Source organism: Hippocampus bargibanti, linkage group LG14 (genome assembly GCF_051943395.1).
Source record: "Hippocampus bargibanti isolate YZ-2025 linkage group LG14, ASM5194339v1, whole genome shotgun sequence".
Taxonomy (NCBI): Eukaryota; Metazoa; Chordata; class Actinopteri; order Syngnathiformes; family Syngnathidae; genus Hippocampus; species Hippocampus bargibanti.
The window spans coordinates 12231100-12254559 of record NC_142747.1 but is presented as its reverse complement, the minus strand read 5'-3'; the positions used below and the strand labels follow the sequence as shown (position 1 = coordinate 12254559).

Genomic DNA, 23460 nt, shown 5'->3' with positions numbered 1-23460 from the left:
GGCTTTTTCCTCACGATCAAACGTCAGCATTTAGCCATCCCAAAACCTACTTCTTTTTCAAACCTACTTTCCGTCTCTACTTTTCCTGTTTGTGTCATCTTCTTTGCCCTTTTTTCCATCCCACTGTCCAGTTCACTCCCATCTTTGTGCACTGATGTTTAATATTCTAAAGTTGGCTCATGCCACCACACTCCAGCCAATACAGGTTGATTAGCTATAAATCTGCCTGTGTTGACCAGTTACCTCATCGAGGTCAGCAAGAGACAGAGTAGAAAAATCTGTCTTTGTATTGTCAGTCTGTGACGACTGAGCACATAGTGAGAACTGTCCGACCCTTGATAATGTAGACAACGCTGATAACACCCATGTTAAGTCCGTCAAGCGTTCAGTTTAAAAATTAAACCATAACTAAAAACTAGAGGGATGAACTCGGCTTTTCTATGGATCAACAATTCTGCCCTGTTTGAAAGGGAAACACTTGATGAAACGGTCTCAAGTTGTTTGACTAATCTCATGTGTGTGTGTGTGTATGTGTGTGCGCGTGTGTATGTGCGTGTGTGCGTATGCGTGTGTGTGTGTTTCTACGTGGTGATAAACATATGGAGAATATTAAAAGCTATGATAAATAATGCATTCTATTCTATTATAAATAAAATGTACTATCCTGACTATTTTTATTTTTATAAAATAAAAGAGAGTGAAAGATTGAAATTAATATTTTGTCCACATTGGTAGCGGAATCAGCAAAATAAATTGCAGCATCATGAAATAAATATAAAATAGAACATATGCAAAACAATTCCCCCATTGTTGTAAATGATTTAAAACTATTAAATATAATTAAAACACAAAAACAACATATCTCAGTTTTAATATCACGTCTTTATTAAAAGTATTATAACATTTATTGCTCAACCCTTCAAAACTTGATTTAAACTGTCTTTCAAAATTGATGTTTTACCGTCAACAATGAAAAAAATAATTTACAGGAGTGGCATTTCATACTAATTATTCCATGTTAAAGGCCATGCTATCAATCACGCATTCAATCAATTCATCAATTAATCAATCAATCATAAATATTTGGTACAATAATTGACATCCATGTTCTTTTAAATCTCCAGGCATTTCTTACACTACCCATTCATTCCATCCATGATCCAAACTGCTTATCCCCACAAGGGACAAAGGCTGTGCTGGGGCCTATCCTTGCTATCTACAGGCAGTAGACAGAGTACACGTGAAACTGGTTTGGCATGATAGCGGTTAAAACTATGAAGTGATCGACACGCTCTGGAAACACCTGCGAGAAAGGGTTTTCACTCTCTATGAGGTCGAAAGATAAAAAAAAGGGATTTGTCCATAAAAAAAGCAGGAGCAACAATTGCAAAAAAATAAATAATGTTACTTTTACAGTATATCACTCTTTGAATATAACATTATATTTTGTTAACAAAATGAATTGCAAAGGATTGTGTCTGTTATATTTGTATTAATGTTTTAGACATTCAACTTCTTTTGGATTGCTCCAACAAAATTATTCATCGACCGCAATCTTGCACAACAATGCAGAACATATGACGCTTGAATTTGGCTATCATATACAGTGGAAAAAATGTTTTTTCTTCACAATTTTACTTTTTGTTTGAAACACCAAACTATCTCTGTCAGGGCTGTTAAGTCAGTTTTTAAGCTCACATACCAGCCAAGTGGTACACACTTTTCATTCAATTCGATCGATAGAAGGATGAAATGCAATCGTAGCAACTAGGAACCAGTCGGAGCCTTGTGATAAAGTAACAAATTCTCTGTGAGTATGCGCAAGTCTTGGAAGCATGTCTGCGTTGTGTGCGCATGCTGTTCCACTCAGCACACTTAAGTCCCACTTCACCCGTTTTGTCTCTACGTCTGTTTCTTTTTCAAATTGCATTAATATTAACACATGATAATGAAGGCGCAGACGCAGACAGAGAGGCCTTTTCTCTCACTCATTCGCGCCGGGCCTTCCCCTCTGCATGTCTCTGTAACACTCTTCCTGTGACAATCTAAACCAGATGCCACGGGTCATAGAGTTAAGGTAGAAGGCGATGGTGGTTGAGGTGTGTGTGTGCATGTGTGTTTGCGTGTGTACGTGTGCGTCAGTGTCCTGATATGTGTGGCTGTGCTTATGTGATTTGGAAGGGATCAAAAGTCAGGGCAGGAGGGGAAGCAGGGAAGGAAGGAGTGGCAGGGAAGTGCCAAGCTAGCAGTCAACCGTTGGGAGACCGTGGCTGGAGGGGGGAGGGGAAGTTACTGGTACACGGGTCATTAATTTGCTGTCCTTTGTTTTGTCAGTTTGTTTTCATGATGATCGGCCTGAAAGTAAAAGCAGTCAGGCTGAAAATTGTCTGCCTGCTCTACAGCGTGTTCTCCCCTCCGGGCCGACCGAGCCACCCGTGGGATGAGGGGTGATGGCGAGAACAGAGAGGATCTGAGCTGGGCTGTGCTGGGCTCGGGTGGGGTGAAGAAGGCTTGGTGAGAATTGGGATTGACCCCTACTCGCCTCGCATACCATCCACTTGGACCAAGATTGATCACAGATTACGGATAGCAGACCTCCTCTTTCTTGTACTGCATCTCTCGTCTCTCTGCTTGGCTTCTCTCTTAGGAGAGATAAGACCTTGACTTTACAATTAAGATCAGGAAATGAGTGCATGTTGTAAAATTAATTAATGCATAGACACGAATAGGCCAAGAAAGGGTTTTCAACCGTAGCAGTCTTTGTCCTTTTGATGAGATAATTTTGTTGCGATACTTTGTGAACCGTCATCATCAAATCAATGAAGCAGTATAGTAAGATAAATACTAGAGTGAGCAATGTTATCTTTTAAATATAATTCTCGACAGGCCTAGTATTAGCCCTCTTATTTTTTAGAAAGACTGTGTCACATTTTGTTTTAGTTTATGTGTTTAAAGGTGTTGCACTCTTATTTTCTGTCTGCACTCTGAGAGGCCCAGTGAAGCGAAATGACTGAAAGGAGTCGACTGAAGTTTCACAACATGTAATTAGGAACCAAGTAGCAAGGGTAGCATCGCCCAGGCCTTGTGGCCCTTTTAGCCCAGTCCCGCCGCAATTATCTATCTCCTCTCATTTCAAATCACTTTTTAACGACGTTGCATTCTTCTCTTTCGTCTGTGTAAGCTCTCAGTCGTACAGGAGTGGTCCATCGATGAGAAGGTTTCTTCAGCCATCATCTGTACAATTCTTCTCTTACTCCTTTCCTCATTTCCAGTGCTTACACTCCTTTCTTTCTCCCCTTAAAAGAGGCCTCCCGCTCATCGCAGCTCCATGTCATTGACATCATTCTCTCCGCATATCCTCAAAAAAGAATGAAAGATGTGAACGTCTTTATAGAGACGTTTAGCTTAATTGTCGTTTTTTTTTTCTCTTGTAAATGGTTAATTGAAATGCCAGAGGCTAACCTGGTTCGAAAGTCAATAAAAAAGGGTCCTTAGAATATAACTTTATAGGGGTTGTCTTGCACATAATTAAACCCTTCAGGCAGTTTAGAAAAGAAAATCTGTAAAATGAAAGATGATGCAAGAGCTGCCTGCTTAGAGGAAAGATTTGCACATAGAGTAGATGCAAAAGAGCAAGAGAGAGCTTGTAAAACAGCTTTGCTCTCCAATCGCATCGGTTCTACCTGTGGTGTGTTGATGCTTTCACTTTGGCTGACAACACAATAGCTTGACAATGTTCCTGTGGGGAAGAAGAAAGACGTACGGAAGACTTTTATTCACTTTTTATTGACCATTTAAGAAGTCTGATGTTTGGTTTTAAAGTACAAAATGGAGGTTTCTCAATCAGTGCCAACATTACAGATTAAAAACATTGTCATTTGAGTATTACTCCATTCCACATACAATACTGTTGGGGTTTTTATTAATGAAGCAGATACAATACAATAGATATTGATTTATATAGCACCAGGGGTCGGCTCTGAGCCCCTTCTTATTTGCTATGGTGATGGACAGGCTGGCAGACGATGTTAGACAAGAATCTCCTTGGACCATGATGTTTGCAGATGACATTGTGATCTGTAGCGAGAACGGGGAACAGGTGGCGGAGAAACTAGAGATGTGGAGATATGCCCTGGAAAGGGATGAAGATCAGTCGCAGCAAGACGGAATATATGTGTGTGAATGAGAGGGATCCAAGTGCAAGAGTGATGCTACAGGGAGAAGAAATAAAGAAGGTGGAGGATTTTAAGTACTCGGGGTCAACTGTCCAGAGCAATAGAGAGTGTGGAAAAGAGGTGAAGAAGCGTGTCCAGGAAGGCTGGAGCGGCTGGAGAAAAATGTCAGGTGTGATGTGTGATAGAAGTGTTTCAGCTAGGATGAAAGGAACAGTGTATAAAACAGTGGTGAGACCAGCCATGATGTTTGGACTGGAGACAGTGCCACTGAAGAAAAGACAGGAAGCAGAGCTGGAGGTAGCAGAGCTGAAGATGTTGAGGTTTTCTTTGGGAGTGACCAGATTGGATAGAATCCGAAATGAGTACATTAGAGGGACAACTCGTATTACAGGCTTTGGAGAGAAAGTCAGAGAGGCCAGACTGAGATGGTTTGGACATGTCCAGATGAGAGAGAGTGACTATATCGGGAGAAGGATGCTGAGCCTTGAACTTCCAAGCAGGAGACCGAGAGGAAGACCGAAGAGGAGGTTTATGGATGTTGTCAAAGAGGACATGAAGGTAGCTGGTGTGAGAGAAGAGGTTGCACAAAACCAGGATAAACGGAGGACATTAATTCGCTGTGGCGACCCCTGAAGGGAAAAGCCGAAAGGAAAAGGAGAAGTTAACAACAGCTGAAGCTGTGCTTAAGATGGACAGCTATCATATACAGGAAATAAAGCAGTCACAAAGATAGTAGAAAGCACCAGGGAGTGAAGCCAAGATCAAGTCATGGATCTTATCATCTTATTTAATGTCTCCTTCAATGACACACGAGCACAATATTTGTTTCTTTGTGCTACTGTTGCTGTTGTTGATCATGATAATGTGGATATTTTCACTGGTATTTTTTTTTTTTTTTTTTTACAAATTGAAATATGGGTGCTAGCACATCTGCATGTGTGTTCTGTTTACACATCTGTTCACGTGTGCGGAGTTATAGGTTCCGACTGCGCTGGCCTAACTACTCCTGACTGATGATAAATGACAGTGCCAGGAGCAGATAACCCTCCAGGAGTTTTTGCTCCGGAGAACAGCGGAGGAGAACATTCTAAAACTCCCCAGTGACTTGACACACACTGCAGCCTCTGTCCTGTTTGTTTTCTCTGCCTGGATCTCTCGTCCACGCTTTTTTAACATCCCCGTGATTGCTACCTCTCTCTCGCTCTCTCACTCTCTCTCTCTCGCTCTCTCGCTCTGTCGCTCTCTGTCTCCCTCCTTACACTTTTTGCTCCGGCCATTGATAAAGGGCCCTGAGCAACCTCTTCACCGTGGGCAGCACACCATTCTTGGCGCCAGGCTGTCGCGTGAGCCCCCCCCCCCCCCCCCCCCCCCCAAGAATTGTTGAGGGAATGGGGGGGTTGTGATTTTACTGCTCTGCTCTTCTGCCAATGTCTTACATAGAAGAGGAGAAAAGAAAGGCCAAATTTGGTTTACTCTGGAGATTTGAAGAAAGGCGAATGTAGTATAGGGGCAGCGGAGTGTTGCAGTTGGAGACCTCCAACAAGACAATCATTTGTCTGTTAAATGAAATGTTTATATACATTTTTTTTAGAAGATGTTGCTGTTGGTGTGCGTGTTTTGTTGCAGGCTATATCATAAAGGCGCTGCAATGTGGAGATGATGGGGGGAAGCAAGGTGCGGTGTGGTGCTTTTACAGTCGAATAGCAGCAGGCTCTGTTTAATCTGAAGTAAAGAACAGACTCAACTGCGTCTTTAACTCTCAATTACAGCTATGGGGCTTGCAGTGTCGACTGAACTAAGAGCAATCTGCGTGTGCGTGTGTGTGCGCATGTGTGAGCTTTTGTGTCTTTTATGAGGGGCAAAATACCACTAAGCTCAGCTTTAAATTGATGTCAAACAATTATATAGTTTGTTGAAGGCATGGTGGCAGCCTCTTCTGTTTAGTTTTATGGTACTAGTGCACAGTAAGTATTTTCCATAGTTGAAGGTGTGTTAGGGGTGTTGTTAATCATACCATATTAAAGTATTTTTTTGTTTCCCTCCCACGTCTATAACTGTGTGTCGTTTTATCACTGTTTGTTTCAATGCAAAATTATGGATTTGGTCAGTCTGGGATTGAGAAAAGACCCAAATCTTTGGTAGTCATGTCAAAGACAAGTTTAAAAATCCTCAAAATGTTGTCTCACACATACACACAATTGACGCAGGATATTCTGAACCGATTACATGATAAGAGACAAACAGTCATTAGCGCTCACACTTGCACCCACGATTTGGAGTTTTCAATCAGTCTACCATGCATGTTTTTGGAATGTGGCAGGAACTGGAGAAAACCCACGCAGGTACGGGTGGCACATGCAAAGTCCACCTGGAAAGGCTTGAATCCATGAACTCTGCACCCTGGCTTTAAATATGCTTGTCAGTTTAATTTAGTCTCCCTATGTAAATGAAAATAAATAAACACAAATTATAATCATCAATCAACTGTCAGCAAAACCAAAAGCAAAAGTCATGCGCAAAACGTGAACTCGCGGCACAACTGTAATTCAAAATGGTGCATACTTTTTCTTGCAGCTGCGCATGTCTTGGAGTTGTTATCAATCAAATGTAGCTCCATGTGATGACACAACCACAGTCTTGTTGGTTTTCTTTGAGGACGTTGACATTTATATTGGCTCGCCCTCAGTATTTTGGGTTCGTGACTTGGAACTCTTCCAGCTATCAGAGGCCTAGCCTGAGCACCCCATGGCGTGCCAGGCGGGATGTTCACAGATTTGTGGACGGCAGCTTGGCTTGGCATTGCTTAATTAACAGCAAAAACAAGGGTGACGTAAGCCATGCTCATCAAGAGCAACAGTGACAGTGAGGTTGACAAATCAACGCCTACTTTATAATGTAATTATTTGTAAGAGATCAACCGAGTACCAATCAAACCCACCGACCCCATGCAGAGCAGCTGCGGTGACCATTATAAGGTTGTGACAATGGACGCTGTCTCTGTACAATAAGCACAGTATTCAGCGTCTCATGTTTTCTTATTTTCACACTGTCCTTGAAAGCTTCCCTCTATTCTAGTCCTTTCCAGTGTCTCCCTCTCATCCTCCCACTGTGTTTGTGTGAAGAAGCTTGTTCCCCTGCTGGGATAGAGTGCATGGATGCCAGCCTGAAAGAACCGAAGGGACAGCGCTTTTTGAACCCCTCTTGTCCTCCTGGTTTGATGCAGTGCATCTCTCTGTTGCGGGTTGTCTTTGTCACGCAGAATGGGAGGCCCATTATTTCAAATCCAATGACAATCTCTGCGTACCCGCCTTCACTCTCCTTAAAACTCACACTTTCCCTGAGTTTTGCAAAACATTTTATGTTACATGAGGGGTAGCTTGTACGTATATATATATATATATATATATATATATATATATATATATATATATATATATATATATATATATATATATATATATATATATATATATATATATATATATATATATATATATATATATATATATATATATATATATATATATATCGATATTCAAGGGAGTCCGAAAAAATATCGATATAACCGGGACTATCGATATATCCGATATCGATATAACGAGACTTTACTGTATACATATATATATATATATATATATATATATATATATATATATATATATATATACAGCAAAGTCTCGTTATATCGATATCGGATATATCGATAGTCCCGGTTATATCGATACTATTTCTATGCACGCACGGAGAAAATTACATGCAAACAGGGTCGGATATATCGATAGTCCCGGTTATATCGATATTTTTTCGGACTCCCTTGAATATCGATATAACGAGACTTTACTGTATATATATATATATATATATATATGTGTATATATATATATGTATATATATATATATATATATATATATATATATATATATATATATATATATATATATATGTATATATATATATATATATATATATATATATATATATATGTATATATGTATATATATATATATATATGTATATATGTATATATGTATATGTATATATGTATATATATATATATATGTATATATATATATATATATGTATATATATATGTATATATATATGTATGTATATATATATGTATATATATATATGTATCTTTTGTCAAAAATGTTTTTCAAACACACAATTACATTTCATGTACTGTTCTGTGTCTATTTCTTACTACTGCATTTCATAGCATTTTCTTCTGTGTGAGCACTGACAAGCTTTTACGGTAAAGGGGTCGAGAAGCTGAAAGGATGCATATGTGTGAAAGAGACAGAAAGAACACCCAGATATCCGTGCCCTCCTTGTGTGAATACATTAATTCATTTACCACTTCATGGCTGCCAAAAGTAAATATTTACTTCTGTCGATATTTAATATTTATGATGTCGAAAGCAAATATTGGCTTGAGGATTGAGTGATATAGAGAGGTCAAACTCTGGGTTTGGCTAGAGAGGGCAAAAGCAGGAAATGTGTGTGTGGCTGTGTGTATGTGTGCGTGTGTGTGCATGTGTGTGTGCGTGCGCAATACCTGAGAGAGCCAATCCACATCACAGAGGTGCAAATATGACACGGTTTTGCAAAGAATTTACAAAAATTAGCTTATTATAGATTCATAAGCTCAAACCTTGATCCTCTGCTCGAAAATGCAGCTGTTTGGATGGAAATATGTTTATGTGGATTTCGGACGAAAGTGGATGGATTTGCCCTTTGCCTTCATGCGTGTGTACACGCATCCATGATTGTATGCACACACTAATTTACATCTTAGTATGTCCGTGACTTTCGCATAGACGTTTCAGGAAGGCATCCATTGGTGGTGGAGAGTTTTACGAGCTGGATCAGCTGAGATAAGATATTGTTTCCTTCGAACAGATCTCCCTCACCACCAATTCCGGCTCAAGAGCTCCATGACTAAATGGAGCATACCTAATCTCTTTTGAAGTGACACCCTGTAAGAAGCGTCAGTCAATTGTAATATCAAGTTTCCATGACAAGATCTACTTTCAGATAAGCTTGCATGCAGCTTTTGTGAGGAAATATCAGTTTGCACATACAAACATTCAGAGTATTGGACAAGTTGCCAATACGAATGACCTGAGTTAACCTCGGAGTTTCATAGAACACAGCACACATATGTACAGAGGGTGATGAATTGAAATCCTCAAGAAGAACAAACTTGGAAGGATCCACAGATTGTATTCAAGCGACTACCTTGTCAACTGAGTCATCACAAACACAAAGCAATCCGATTTTTCTTATCGCTCCCATTTCTCCCTTTTATCATTTCTACCTTATGATCTACTTTGCTTTTTGCCTTTCTTTATTTGACCTTTGATAAGACATTTTGCAGGTGTGTGCAACGCATACAAACCAAGGATCTCTATGAAACGTCATTTTAATATTTGTTCTCTTCCAGAAATGAGCGGAAGAAGGAAACACCTTTTTGTGGCAGAGTGATAGTCTTTCTGTGAATAAAATTCAAAAAGTAACAACATCCCATGATAACATTTGAAAGTGATGACACTTAGATTCACACCAATAACAATCAATAAGATAAATTCATATATGTGTAGAAATAAAACCTTTTTTTCCATTTATTATTTTGGGAAACAAATCTCTGCCTGAATGTTGATTTGTAAACATCCTTGACTACATGTCATTTCAAAGGGCAAAATCATTATTGAGTCAATTAAACTGGCATTAAATGGTGACACAACACGTGGTACAAATAGCGAAGTGATTGAGAACTGACCAAACCAGTCAAGGACTCCTCTTATAAAAGTAAACTTTAGCTTTGTCAGAGTAGATGTTTAAAAATAACTTCAGATGGATCCATGTCGAACACCTGCATTTTTTTTAAATCAAATCCAGAGTTGATATGATCATGTTTTCAAGTCACATCGCTTTCCAATAAAATTGCAGTCGATCAAGTTGAGATGATTTTAACCCATTCTGCGGAACATTAGGGGTTTGGGGGAACAACAATTGGATTACCACAATTTACTTGATACAATAACGGGTCATCTTTTGTCCCACCGGTCATTTCTTAGAGTACAGAAATGTTTCCATACTCCAGAGAGCAGTCAAGGCACGGGACTCACCAAAACTGACAAAACGCATCTACATGTGCCAATTACCTCCTGTGAATACAAATACATGCTTAGTTTGAGATAATTAGCAAAGCAAAATGTGTGCTGTCCAAGTAAGAAGGCCAAGGCCACATTCATTGTTGCGGAGTGAAATTAAATGTCTGTGTGGGAATGATTGGAGTGAGGCAGTTGGTAACGCTTCCTCTCTTCTTTTGTTGACAAATTCACTTGATGCCATTCAAATAAAGCGGGACCGAATGAATTCGAGAGCAGGGCTGATTGCTAGTGTGAAGGTGCACAGCAGTATGATGCAATGTGAGATAGCAGCTGGATAAGAGCTCTGTGTGGGTGTGTACTCGTGTATGCCAGTGGGTGCAAAGGAATGGCTAAATTCCCCTTAATCGCATCAGCTCGCCAGCCTATTATAAATGCCTTTCTTTCAAAAGCTGTCATTCATCCCGCACCCGCTTGTCCATCTATATGTGACTTTCCTTTCATTTTGCCAGAAAGTGCAATGGGACGCGATGGGATGGGGTGTGGATATTTTGATGCCGTTGACAGTTCCACACCTGTGAGTGTTAGACAATTTGTAACCTTATCTTTTTGGCTTTGTGCGTGGCCCTTTTCTTTGGCATTGGATATGAACAAATTGTGCATTATGTTTGGGCAGAGGCGATTGGGGACTGTGGGGAAGGAAGTTCACAGCCCCTACCTCTTCACAGCAATAGCCTGAGACAACAGATGAAGAGTGATTCCATGTGTAAAAGTGCTTCCTTCTCACTGACGGTGCTAATGAAGCGTGTGCACCTTTTGTTTGACAGGTCCCTTGTTTGAGGCCAAGGGCTCTTAGCGCTACAACATCATGCTTGCACACCTCAACAAATTTAAAAGTATATTCTCCCAATCCCTCTTTAGTCAATACCTGATGAATAATTCTGACACACTTTCACAGCATTGTGATTCTCCCTTTTTAGCTTCTGACACACACACCCACATAACCGGTGAAAACTCGCACAACGACTAAACAGGTGTGACCCATTGAATTTTGAAGATTAAAAACAGGAGAATATGTGCGGAAGGGTGCTCAATGTTTGGGATACAGTTGCACTCTGGTAAATCTTTCAGTCATCCATTTTCAATCGCACTTCTCCTGTTGACGTTCATGGAAGTCGAAGGTATACACGACTTGCGATTGGTTGCCAGTCAACCTGTCTCAAGACAGAACCTTTGATACACGCATTCACATTGTAACAGAGTATAAACTGAACCCAATGGGCTTCCATCAAAGTCGGCTGAGTGCACAGCCACCCTATCCGCACACACAGTCACACATATTTAAAAAAAAAAAACTTTTCGCAGACAGCACTGTGGTCGACTGCTGAGCACATCTCCCTCACAGTGCAGAGATGGAGGCTTCAATTTCGGCTCTGGTCTTCCTCTGCGAAGTTTGCATGTTCTCCCTGTGTCTGTGTGGATTTACTACCACAGAAGAGAAAGTAGATACTTACAGGAAAGAAATTTGCTCATATATCCATGAGATCAATAGAGCGAGTGACACGAATCTAATTTAATTGAAAATTAATTTACTGAGAATTCTTATCACTTCATTTGGATTTATAATGCCATGCTACCTTCCTGAGGATCAAGCTAATTCAAAAATAGAGGAATAATGTTTCACAGTGTGACAAAGTGTGGACATGACCACCCAGGCCACCACTTTGCTCCACGCCTGCATGTTCACAGTTGACTTCAATCAATTTTCTAGAGACTTGTGTATACATTGGAGGATTATGCATACTCAAAGTCATCTGGACCCATGTCCACTCTCTTGCCTCGAGTGAGATACAGCGATGTGCATGTGTGTGTTTTGAAGGAAGGCTGGGCAATGGATTAGTCAGTGTGGGAAGATCAGAAGAGACAGACACCCGTTTCCATGCATCCTATTAGGAAGACTCCTGTTTCCAATTATAACTGGCTGTAATGATAACAAAATGTGACGGCAGCAAGACAATTGTATCACTCCTGGATCCTCGTTTCGTGCCTGTGTGGTACTTAGGCTGAGCGATGAGGCTCAAAAATGAACTTGAGGAGCGAAGCAGTCAATGGTGAGAGAACTGGAGGGAACCGAGTCACTGGGTATGTTTTTTACAAGGACTTTCACACACTGTCATGGATGAAGACAAACAAGGTGAAGCCAAGAATACAAACTAAAGTCCAAATCAAGTTTTATACACAAATAACAGGAATAAATCAAGTCACTTCACTGTGTTTTTATTGTAAATATGCATTACTTTTATCCGTATGGCAGCCAAAGTCCTCATTGTGTTTCATCAATGTCCAGGACCATAGCTCAGCTCTGCAAAACCATTTTATTTTACTGTCTCGCTCACCACAGCATGACCCAAACTTCTGATCAGTGACTGTGTTTGCTGGACATTTGGGGTTAGGAATAGCGGCTCCAAACCAAATTTCAACCATGCCAGGCCCAAAGAGGAAGGAGGAGCCTCTTTTTTTAAGGAAATCATCAGAGAATCCAAATATCAGGGCCATCCCACTTGGGGCCCACTGTCAGGCCAGTGATCGATGATGGAAATCTCAGATGCCACGACCAACTGGCCACCGGTGAATAAAAAGGGTCAAATATATGACACAAGCGGGGTCATCTTTGCAACGATTGGAATGACAGACTGCTGGACAAATGGAAGAATCAGAGAAGATAGTGAATGTGGGAGGGATATGGAACAACATGCAGTTTGTTGGTTGTTCGTCTCTATGATTTGAAAAAGCAAACGTGTCTCACTGTTTTGTTTTTTTTCAAGGGGAGGGAGAAAGGCATGCAAAACAAACTGATGCATCATTGATATATTCCATAAATTTCAACAACAAGTCTTTTTATCCTACTTCATTTTCTCTAAAGTACCCCTTTAGGGACTTAATTGTTCTCTCGGGGTTTGACCAGGGCAGGCAATAAAGACAGCTGCTTTACTCACCATGTTCCCTACAAAGATTTCAATCAGCTCTGCGCTTGCCAATAATGACTCAGATTGTATCCACAGACTACTTCCCTCCCAGGTCATCCAAGAGAGACGCTCTGTCTTCTGTCTTGCATCTTTCAAAAACGCCGGAGGATTTCAGTATAAATTTGACGCCAATATGAGATACTTACAGAATGACCGAAGTGTGTATTGGTCTCAATGGGGAATGTCATGATTGGAAACTGGGAATGAAACAACCTCCTCCCAGTGTGTGATTGTAGTCAAGGTAGCTGGAATCTGGTGTGTCCAAATGTCTTCTCATGTAGAGAAGTTTACGTTTGTTTTACTATCAAGTCATTTTTCTCATAGGTCCAGACAGAGCCAATTAATAGGCAGGAAATGAGTCACGACCCCGCCGCAAGTGGGGTTGATGTCTAGAGGAAATTACCGCGAATGATCAACTGAGGAAGAAGAATGAATGATAGGGGAGTGTGTGCATGCATATAGGATTCTCGCCTAGTATGATCGGTTCCTTTCTGTAATGTGATATTCCTTCATATAATCGTGAATAATGAAGCCTTTATGAGGCACACTCAGTTTGGGTCCAAAGTGAGTCCAATATATGTACAGAAGTTTTCCTGCAAGTCTGTCTTTTTCAGACAGCATTCACGGATGACACATTTCTTTACGGGGACTCCATTTGTGGATTCATGTTTCGCACAGAAACTTTTAGTTGAGTCTCCCAATTTGACATTTTTAACTCTGTAGTCCCCAGTCTACTGCAGAGGTCATCTTTATTCACTTCATGCATAATTTTATAGCGATAATATTCAGATTTTCAACTTTTACGTATAATAAAAAATACGAGTGAGACATATTGCTGTTCTATACAGCAATGAATTTCTTTTCCATTTTTTTTCTTTGCTCATGTTTTGCAGTTAAAACATTGCAATTCCCTTTTTTTCTTAAATTTGCATTCCCATTGAATTCTCACTTGTCTGCCAACAACAAGTCAGGTGTTTAGAGTTTTTATTCCTGATGGTGGTCACATGATTTGGTCTGCTGCATAAAAACAAAATGACCTGACTCCCATGACCAGTCTACCTTTTGCCGGTGGGAGGAGGAAGCGAGCAAAATGACATTGCTTTTTGGGCTCTCTTACCGTCACTCCTCCAGAGTACTTTATATCAGGGTCAGTGTAGTTAACTAGTGGCAGGCGTTCAGATGGCTTGTGCCTCAACTTCAAACAGACAGCATTATGGCTCTGCACGCGCACAGGATATTGCATTGTAAGGCCACTGGAAGGGTCTGCGTTACAGAGAGGAGGCTTTGTATCAAGCCCATTAGAGCCCTAAACCAATCCTAATGAAGCTGTTTCCTTTACAACCCCAATAGCTCATGGTAAACTGGGTTTGGATCTGAATAAGCCTTCCACCAATCCCTGCTAATACACTTGATTTCTTCTTAAAACAGTTTATTCAAGGTAGTGAGCGGGCGACTAGTGGTCTCACAAAGTACCTCCCTTGGAAAAGTTAATTACGCATGATTAATGGAGCGCTTTCCTTGCAATGATATCTGTGACAGCACAAAGCTGTCGTAAGGCTTGTCAGGCCCAATTCGAGCTGAATAAGTATTTATGTGATCGCATGTGATGGGGCTCCTCTCGGCAGCACCAGCCCTCATCAATCAAGCCCTGCTGCACGCAGTAGTGGGAAATTGGTCTATCAGCGTGGCTGCCTCCCCCCACCCCCCACCACAACCCCAAAACCGCCGTTGCCACCTCAGCCATGCTCCTCCCTCCCTCCCCATTCAATCAGGCCTGGGGCTACAATGCTTCTTTAGCTCTTACTTCTGACCAACGCAGAGGTCACGGGGGAAAGTGGGAGCCAGAGCCGAACCCATCCATTACAGCTCTTGTTTCTCTCAGTGGCAGCCGGACGGCGGGATTCTATTAAGAGCTTCGTCTATTCAGCACTGAGATTACACCAGGGCCCTCTCTCAGGACACATCGCACCACCAGCCCTCGCCAAACCCTATACCAAGCCTGGGGGCCGTAGGAAGTCCCCCCCCCCCCCATACTATTTTTTTTTTCAACAGCAGTGGTGTTTTTCTACAGTCATAATGAGAAAGCCCTACAGAGAGCATGAGACTGAAAGACAGGGCAAGGAGCCTGGAGAGGAATGAAAGCAGACAGTTTAACCTGATCTTGTTCGGGATGTGGACACCCTCGTGGTCTGCTCGCCTGCATAGCGTTTGGCATTGAGCCTCCGTCACAGTGACACACAGCAAGAGGAATTCTAACTCACATGCACTAAAGAAAATCTTCCTCTCAAAGTGAAGATGAAATGGTTCAGTAATAGTGCAAATGAATGGAGCCCATCTCCACTTTTATAAACACACTTCCATGAGTATCATCACAGTCACGACTCCAGTGCAATCACGCAATAAACACGTCTCAATGCCATATCAAACCGTCACTCAGCCGAGGTTTAAGAACCCAGTTTGTCTCACCCAGGCCAGGAAGGACTCCTCAATGAATTCATATGCACAGTCACAGTCACAGTGAGTGTGAATGGGGGGGAGTGCTGCCAAGGTCATGGCCCTGCTTGGATGGATGGGGGGTCTTCCCGTCAAGGAGGAGGAGAGAGACAGGGCTTCTGTCAAACAAACAGAAATTTAAGCCACTTCCTTCTATCATGATGTCCACTTTGTGTACATACTCCCTTGAGCTTGGTTATGAACAACCCTTCTGTCATATAAACAACTGCAGCTAAGGCATACATCAGGGATAGAGAGGTACGGGTGTGAAAAAGGTGGAATGTTCTCTCCTCTGAGTAGCCACTCACTGTCAAGTCACTATATGAGAAAAAATATGACAGAAGAATAAAAAAAGAATAGCACTGGACAGGTGTGTTGAGGACAGTGATTCTTAACCAAGTTGCCATGAGAGATCATCAGAGGAACTTACCTACTTTATTTATTAGAAAATGTGCCTCTATCTTTGCCAGGACTTTGGATAGATACCTTCTTGGGAGAAAGAGATTTGGCCAACTTTCCGCAAGTTGTGGTTTAGGTCCGTTCCACTTTAGTCCATGGGTGTAGAATGGGGTTTAATAGTGGATCTCTCCTGCTTCCATGCCATACTCATCTAGCCATGTGTTTATTGACATTGCCTTTTTCACTGGGGCCTTTTCCAAATTGTCCTCACAATGTTTCAAGCATAGATAACATTGTGGTTCTGAGAGGGAAGTGTCAAAGATTTGTCTCTTGACTCTTGAGTTTAGATACTAAGAATAGGTCACCAAGTGAGGATCACTCTCACAGTGCTTTGTTGCCCCATTTGAAATTTGCTGTCTGAACACCAGTGAAAAGGATTGGAATGCTTCTTCGAAGGCAGCGCAATCAGCACCAACTTCCTCCGATTCAGAAACCATAAGCTTTGCTCTCCCCCTCTTTTGTTGCAACCGAGTAGTGTTGACAGCATGGAGGAAGCAGCCATCTGATGGTCATAGATGATGAACATGAACCATGTCCAGGCAGGGATCAAAAGAAATGGAACAAACCTAGATGTGACTCCTATGCCTGTGTGTTGACACATGCTCGTGTCATCAAGCCAAAGTCAAAGTCAGCTTAATTGTCAAATATGCTAATATGCATGACATACAGCACAGATAAAATTACTGTCTTCTCGGACCCAGCTTGCAAGGGACTTATGACATCAGACTTCATCTGTCCTCTCACATCTCTGGTGAGAGTCGGGTGAAGGATACTTGGTATTTGCTGCATTGGAGGGTCAGTCATCTGCAACTAAAATATTTTCCAAAGGATGCATGGAGAGAAAGAGAGAGAGAGAGAGAGAGGGTAGAGTAGTTGGGGGATTTGGATAAGAGCTGAGATGGTCTGGTCATAGTCCCGCAGCTGTTCATCTGTGCCTCAGCACTGGACAGATATGCTCTCCGACTCTAAAGAACTCACACACAAAGTCACTCCTTCATCATTTTCGTCTTCACACACACATGCAATGACACCAACTCATCATACCACACTCACACACATACACACACTGACAATCACACACACATACAGCTCCATTCCATCACCGCAGTCCCAGATCAACCATCGATCCTTTACCTTCACCAACCCCACAGCAGACACATGCAGGTGATTGATCCCCAAATCAGTCTCACACAATGCCAGTGCAGTATAAACCATAACAACCCATCATAAAAGCTGATTTATCCCCAGCAGGGCCTCAGCCACACAGTTAAAATATTAACCCAAAAGTGTATAACACCTGAATGATTGATTTGGAATTGAATAAACCGACAAGCGCCAATGCTCGTATTTGATGGGTCTATTACTGAAATGTGTCATGTAGGATTCACTTATGTTCGAACGGAGACAGAGAAAATCATCGCAGTCCCAAAACGATATACTCATTCAACCTACATTACAGTGGCAAAGAGAGGATCACATTTTCAACACTTTGGACAGTCAATAAATTGTTATAGCCACATGTGTGGATTGACCAATAATATTTGTGAAAAAATATTTGAATTGGCTCTGACATGCCATTGTGAGATTGAAGCAGATTGGAAAATGGATGGAAGGATGGATTTCGGTTGGTGGATGGATGGATGGATTTTTCAAATAACGTATTTGCCATTTAGAGGGTTAATCTTAAGTGGATATCTTTCCTCAAAATGCAGTCGTTTTTTTTTAAGATTCATATTTGAGTAATACTAAAGTGTGGAAATCTATGAGAAAAGTTTATCAGGAGAAAGATGGATGAAAATGGCTGTATTTTAGTTTGACTCAGAAAGTTGTGATTAGATTTGTCTTCATTTAAGGGGATGTTTTATTATTAAACATAATGAAACCATTTAAAAAATAATGAAATGTTCAAAGGAGAGTAAACACATCAAATAATAATAATAATAATAATAATAATAATAATAATAATTAATTAATAATAATACATTTCATTTCTAAACGCCTTTCAAAACTCTGAAGGACACTTTACGGTCACATGATATTTTTTCAAATCACCTTGATGTCTTGGTTAAGTGTTATTGTAGAAAAAAAATAAAGTGAGTGCTGCTCTCAGTGTTGGAGTGTTAGTCACATTGCGCAGCAGTGCCTCAGGTTGAATATAATTCCAGCCTAACTCAGGGCTGCTTTGATGCTACTGAAAACCAGTGAAGCCTTTAATGGGAGTCACTCAGTGTCACTATGTTACCGTTACTGATTTGTTGTTTTCTCTGGTAATTCAGACTTTAATCATCACACTTAAATCTCAGTGACTGACCTGAGCTGCCAAGCAGACCTAGCAAGCTCTGGGCTCACATTCTCTCATTTCTCTTCAGTACGGTATTTTCAAAATTAAAAAGGAAAAAAACAGTAATAGTCCTTAACCGCGTGAATGTGTGTGAGAGTGTATATACAGCATATAGGATTGGATTTGGATTGGATTTACCTTTTATTAGTCTCTGGAGAAATTTACATTTCACAGCAGTAAAGTGAGATATATATATATATATATATATATATATATATATATATATATATATATATATATATATATATATATATATATATATATATATATATATATATATATATATATATATATATTGTGATGTCACGAGAGGCTGTGTCCTGGAGGGGAAATACATCCCCCTAAGATGGCTCCACCCAGAGAGAGTCTTGGCCCCAGCTGGTGGAAGGCAGCAATTCAAACCACACACCTGCGGCTGATCACGGCTTGTTTGGCAAGCGAGGCTCTTAAGGCAGAGAGCCTCTGAGTGTGGAGCTTGGGGAAAGACAAGCTCGATTGCTGTGCTCTGTGAAGAAGTTGATTGCTGCGTGGAACTCATCGCCAGTTGGGACCACACGACTGGACACTGGATTTGAACCTAGCTAAGGTGGCTACGCTACATGAGGAGGACGTCAAGAGGGGTGAGGCCTAGAGAGTCTTGGAAAAGAACTCCGTCTTCAGTTTTACCTCAGAAGAGACTTTATTTGGATTTAAGTATCAGAAGAGACTTTATTTGGAATTAAATATCAGAAGAGACTTTATTTTTGATAAGTATTGGAAGAGACACTATTCAAACCTTTGTTGCCTGTGAATTCCCCCTGGAACCCTTGATTAAAACCTTTTGTTTGTATCCAAACCTGTCGTCCATTGCACTTCTTGTCCTGTCCCGCTGAGAGCTAGCCTCTCATGATATCACAATATATATATATATACAGTAAAGTCTCGTTATATCGATATCGGATATATCGATAGTCCCGGTTATAGCGATACTATTTCTATGCACGCACGGAGAAAATTACATGCAAACAGGGTCGGATATATCGATAGTCCCGGTTATATCGATATTTTTTCGGACTCCCTTGAATATCGATATAACGAGACTTTACTGTATATATATATATATATATATATATATATATATATATATATATATATATATATATATATATGTGTATATATATATATATATGTGATGAAAAAAGTTGTTTTGAGACTTTCATCATATATATATATATATATATATATATATATATATATATATATATATATATATATATATATATATATATATATATATATATATATAAATATAATGAAAGTCTCAAAACAACTTTTACAATTAAAAGAACAGTTGTTATTTCCCTTTGCTTTGAACCTCATATCCACCAACATTAAATATTAGCCTTACAATTGGGCACACCAGAGCAAAACTAATTATCTCCATATTCTATCTACAATAGGACTTAAAATGTTACACTGGAGATAAACGTAATGAATGTGTGACACTTGCTCTTGCGTGATCTGAAGCAGCGTGTTCAATTTCAACATGCGTTACCTCCACAGCATAAAACAGGTCTTTTAAAGATGATATCTATGAACGTTTTAGAGCCAATTTGTTCACCCTACAGCAAATGGCAACATTCTCTAATTACCTACAACCCCCCACTCCTTCCCCCTCCCCTGTCGCAACAGGAATGAGTGAGGCTGTTTAAGTTTCAAGTCTATTCTGTTTAGGTCGAATCTGTACGGCCATTCGATTTATGTCTGAAAAAGCTAGCCTTTGCCCTTTGTGTAATTTTATCACATCCCATAGCCTTCACGCAATGAGGGCCTGTATGCAAACACCCTGTAGAGGAAGTGTCAGTTATTACTCGACAGTACTTTCTGTACATCTTTGGAGTTCCACCATCGCCACCTATCGATCGATCTATCGATCGAGTTCCACCATCGCATCTATCTATCTATCTATCTATCTATCTATCTATCTATCTATCTATCTATCTATCTATCTATCTATCTATCTATCTATCTATCTATCTATCTATCTATCTATCTGTCTGTCTGTCTGTCTGTCTGTCTGTCTGTCTGTCTGTCTGTCTGTCTGTCTGTCTGTCTGTCTGTCTGTCTGTCTGTCTGTCTGTCTGTCTGTCTGTCATCCGGCTATGTAACTATAAGGTCTCAAAGCCCCGAATGTGAGCCTGGGTGGCAAACCTTAGTTTTGGGGCTCTTAAGGTGACTGCTGAATGTTAAAAATCTTATTTCCCAGGGCTTCTGTCGGATTTTTTTTTCCCTCAGTCTGTCTGTTTTTGCTTTTTTTTTTTATCTGTTTGACTATCTTAATAAATGAGAGCCATATAGTTCATGTCACGGAACAGCTGAACTTAATATGGATGTAGTCTTTATTTAATGAACAAAAACAAATCAGTCTGACCTCTTGCTCTAGTGCTAAACTGATGTTTAAATGTCATGATAAGGAAATGGACATTTTGGCCGATAGACTGTGTCTCAGAGCTTTCAAAGGCAAAACAAACAGCGTGAACACAAAACATCCAGGTGCTAATTCAGCAAACATGTCAGGCCTTTTTCTCCTAGGCCATAGAATTTGTCAAAAAAATCATCCCAGCTCGTTCCTTCTGCCGGAATGCCTGACTGACCCCCGGCAAATGAAAATAATCCACAGTAATTAGAAGTGGGCAGGTCTGGTCCAGAGAGCCCCCGGGAGGCCGGGTAAACATGGCGGAGGGGCCAGTGGAAGGGGAAGGGGGTGAGCTGACCTTGTCCACATAAAGCAGTGATTTATGAAGTGCAGGGCACAGCAGCAGGGCTTCTGTCTTCTGCTGCAGAACCAAATTACTTGAGGTGGAGATTAACACGCTGCTCACGACAGGCCCATTTCCAGGCGATTTTTTGGTATTTACATTTTCCACTTTCATTTCCTCCCTTCTGTCTTAATGATAATTGGTATGGACCGATTGGACACAAGGTCTATCCGAAGCAGTAGGATTATTCTGCTGTACACTAATCTAAGGTCAACGATTTTGAGGTTCGAGGTAAAGTTGGGGTGTCCTGTTTTAGGATTAGTGCATCAGCAGCTTTGCAGCCCATCTCTGGGAGGTTTTCCAAATGAATGGCTGATCATTTCATGTAGATTTAGCTGCAATGTCGACTTTCTCTCCTTTTCCTAATGGTGTCCTCTTATGATGGAATGTACCGCACAGGCCTCCACTCTGTCTCCATGTAGCCCCCTCAGCTGCAGCTTGGAGCTGTCTGTACGGCTGGAGTGGCTGCAATCCACACGGGAATCCCTTCCTCTTCAGTGCCACTATGACTAACAAAGAGCCAGCAGCAAAAGTCAAATTCTTCTGCTTCAAAAACACATAATCAATCTCAATTTAAAAAGAAGACATTTGACCATAAAAATTGTCTGTATTTGTGCATGAATATTTTTTCCATGCCTGCACTCTTAAAACAAACAAGGATGCCGCAAGAAAATTTCAGTGATATCAAGCCACACCACTCAACACGATTTGAACACTTGTGAGATTCGCATTAGGTATGAAAATGCAAACATGGTTGAAAGAAGTACAGCCTGAAACTTGCATGTGTTGCCTTGTGTGTTGACAAACAGCTTCCCACTATCTTGACCACAAAGCAAATTAAATCATTGTAATCAATCAGATCAATTTCCTCCGTGCAAATCAAATATATCGCACAAATAAAAATAAATTCTTTCCAGGTTTATCGAAGCCGTTTGAACAAACTGTCACCCATCTTAAAGCAGCTGTTTCAAGCGTTTTATAGGAGCACGTTCATGGCATTACCATTCAGATCCATACAGTTTGAATTTCAAGGGCGGTTACTTTGAATCTTTTACACTGAATTACTGCAATCATTTAAGACTAAACACCGACTTTTATGATAAGTTCCATCTTTAATTTTGTTTTAAATGCCATTCTGCTGCCCAGTGGTCCATACTGAGCGATAGAAAGCTCGCTTCAGTAGAGCACGCCATCTCCTGGCAGGGGAAAGCAATGACTACCGATGGAGTCAGCATTCAGGGGTCCTGCTAGACTGGTACCCACGTTTATATCCCCCACCACTATCACCACCCCCAAATCGGGAGCGTGCGTCTTTCCTTTTCCATACAGATTCAGAATGCTGGATCAGACTCGAAAAGGCTATGAAGCATTCTCAGATTACTTGTATTTAATAAACAATGCATCATAAAGCAAATCCCTCATCCTGACAGGAAGAAAATAGAACAGCTCATTCGACTTGAGCTTTCCCAATTTATGGCTAAATTAAAAGGACTTCCAACAATGGACAAGTCGGGGAGAGGCAGGAAATCAATGACCGGGCGGACCGGGGTCTCTGCTGGGTTCTCAGGGAGCCCAAAACGATGGGAATCGGCGGCGGGGTCCTGCCTTATTTACACATGATTTTTCCTGTCCTTCCTGCACATTTGCTCCGCGATTTGCCAAAACAATGGCTATTATCTCGAATGGAAGGTCAATGTCACAGAGTTGAGGCATTATCCATCATCATCTGCTCTCATCAGCCATGGCTGAGGCCCTCCTCGGCTTTATGAGGTAGCTTGCATAATAAACTGAGCTCTCTCTGACAACAGTCGCATCTCTTTATTCTTTGCACTTTGTAGATTCAAACGGCGTGTCCGAGCCTTCTTTACAACAGTCACACTAATTCTTAAATCAACTTCTTGCTTGACATTTCACTCTGCAGGTGTGTGTGCGCGTAAGTATGTATGTATGTATGGATATATATATATATATATATATATATATATATATATATATATATATATATATATATATATATATATATATATATATAGTAAAGTCTCGTTATATCAATT

General features: G+C 40.7%; 1 protein-coding gene across 7 annotated transcripts in view; it reads left to right on the top strand.

The window, feature by feature from the left end:
- The window catches only part of mecom (MDS1 and EVI1 complex locus), a 125710-nt gene that overhangs the window by 75809 nt on the left and 26441 nt on the right, over positions 1-23460 (top strand). The window lies entirely within an intron of this gene.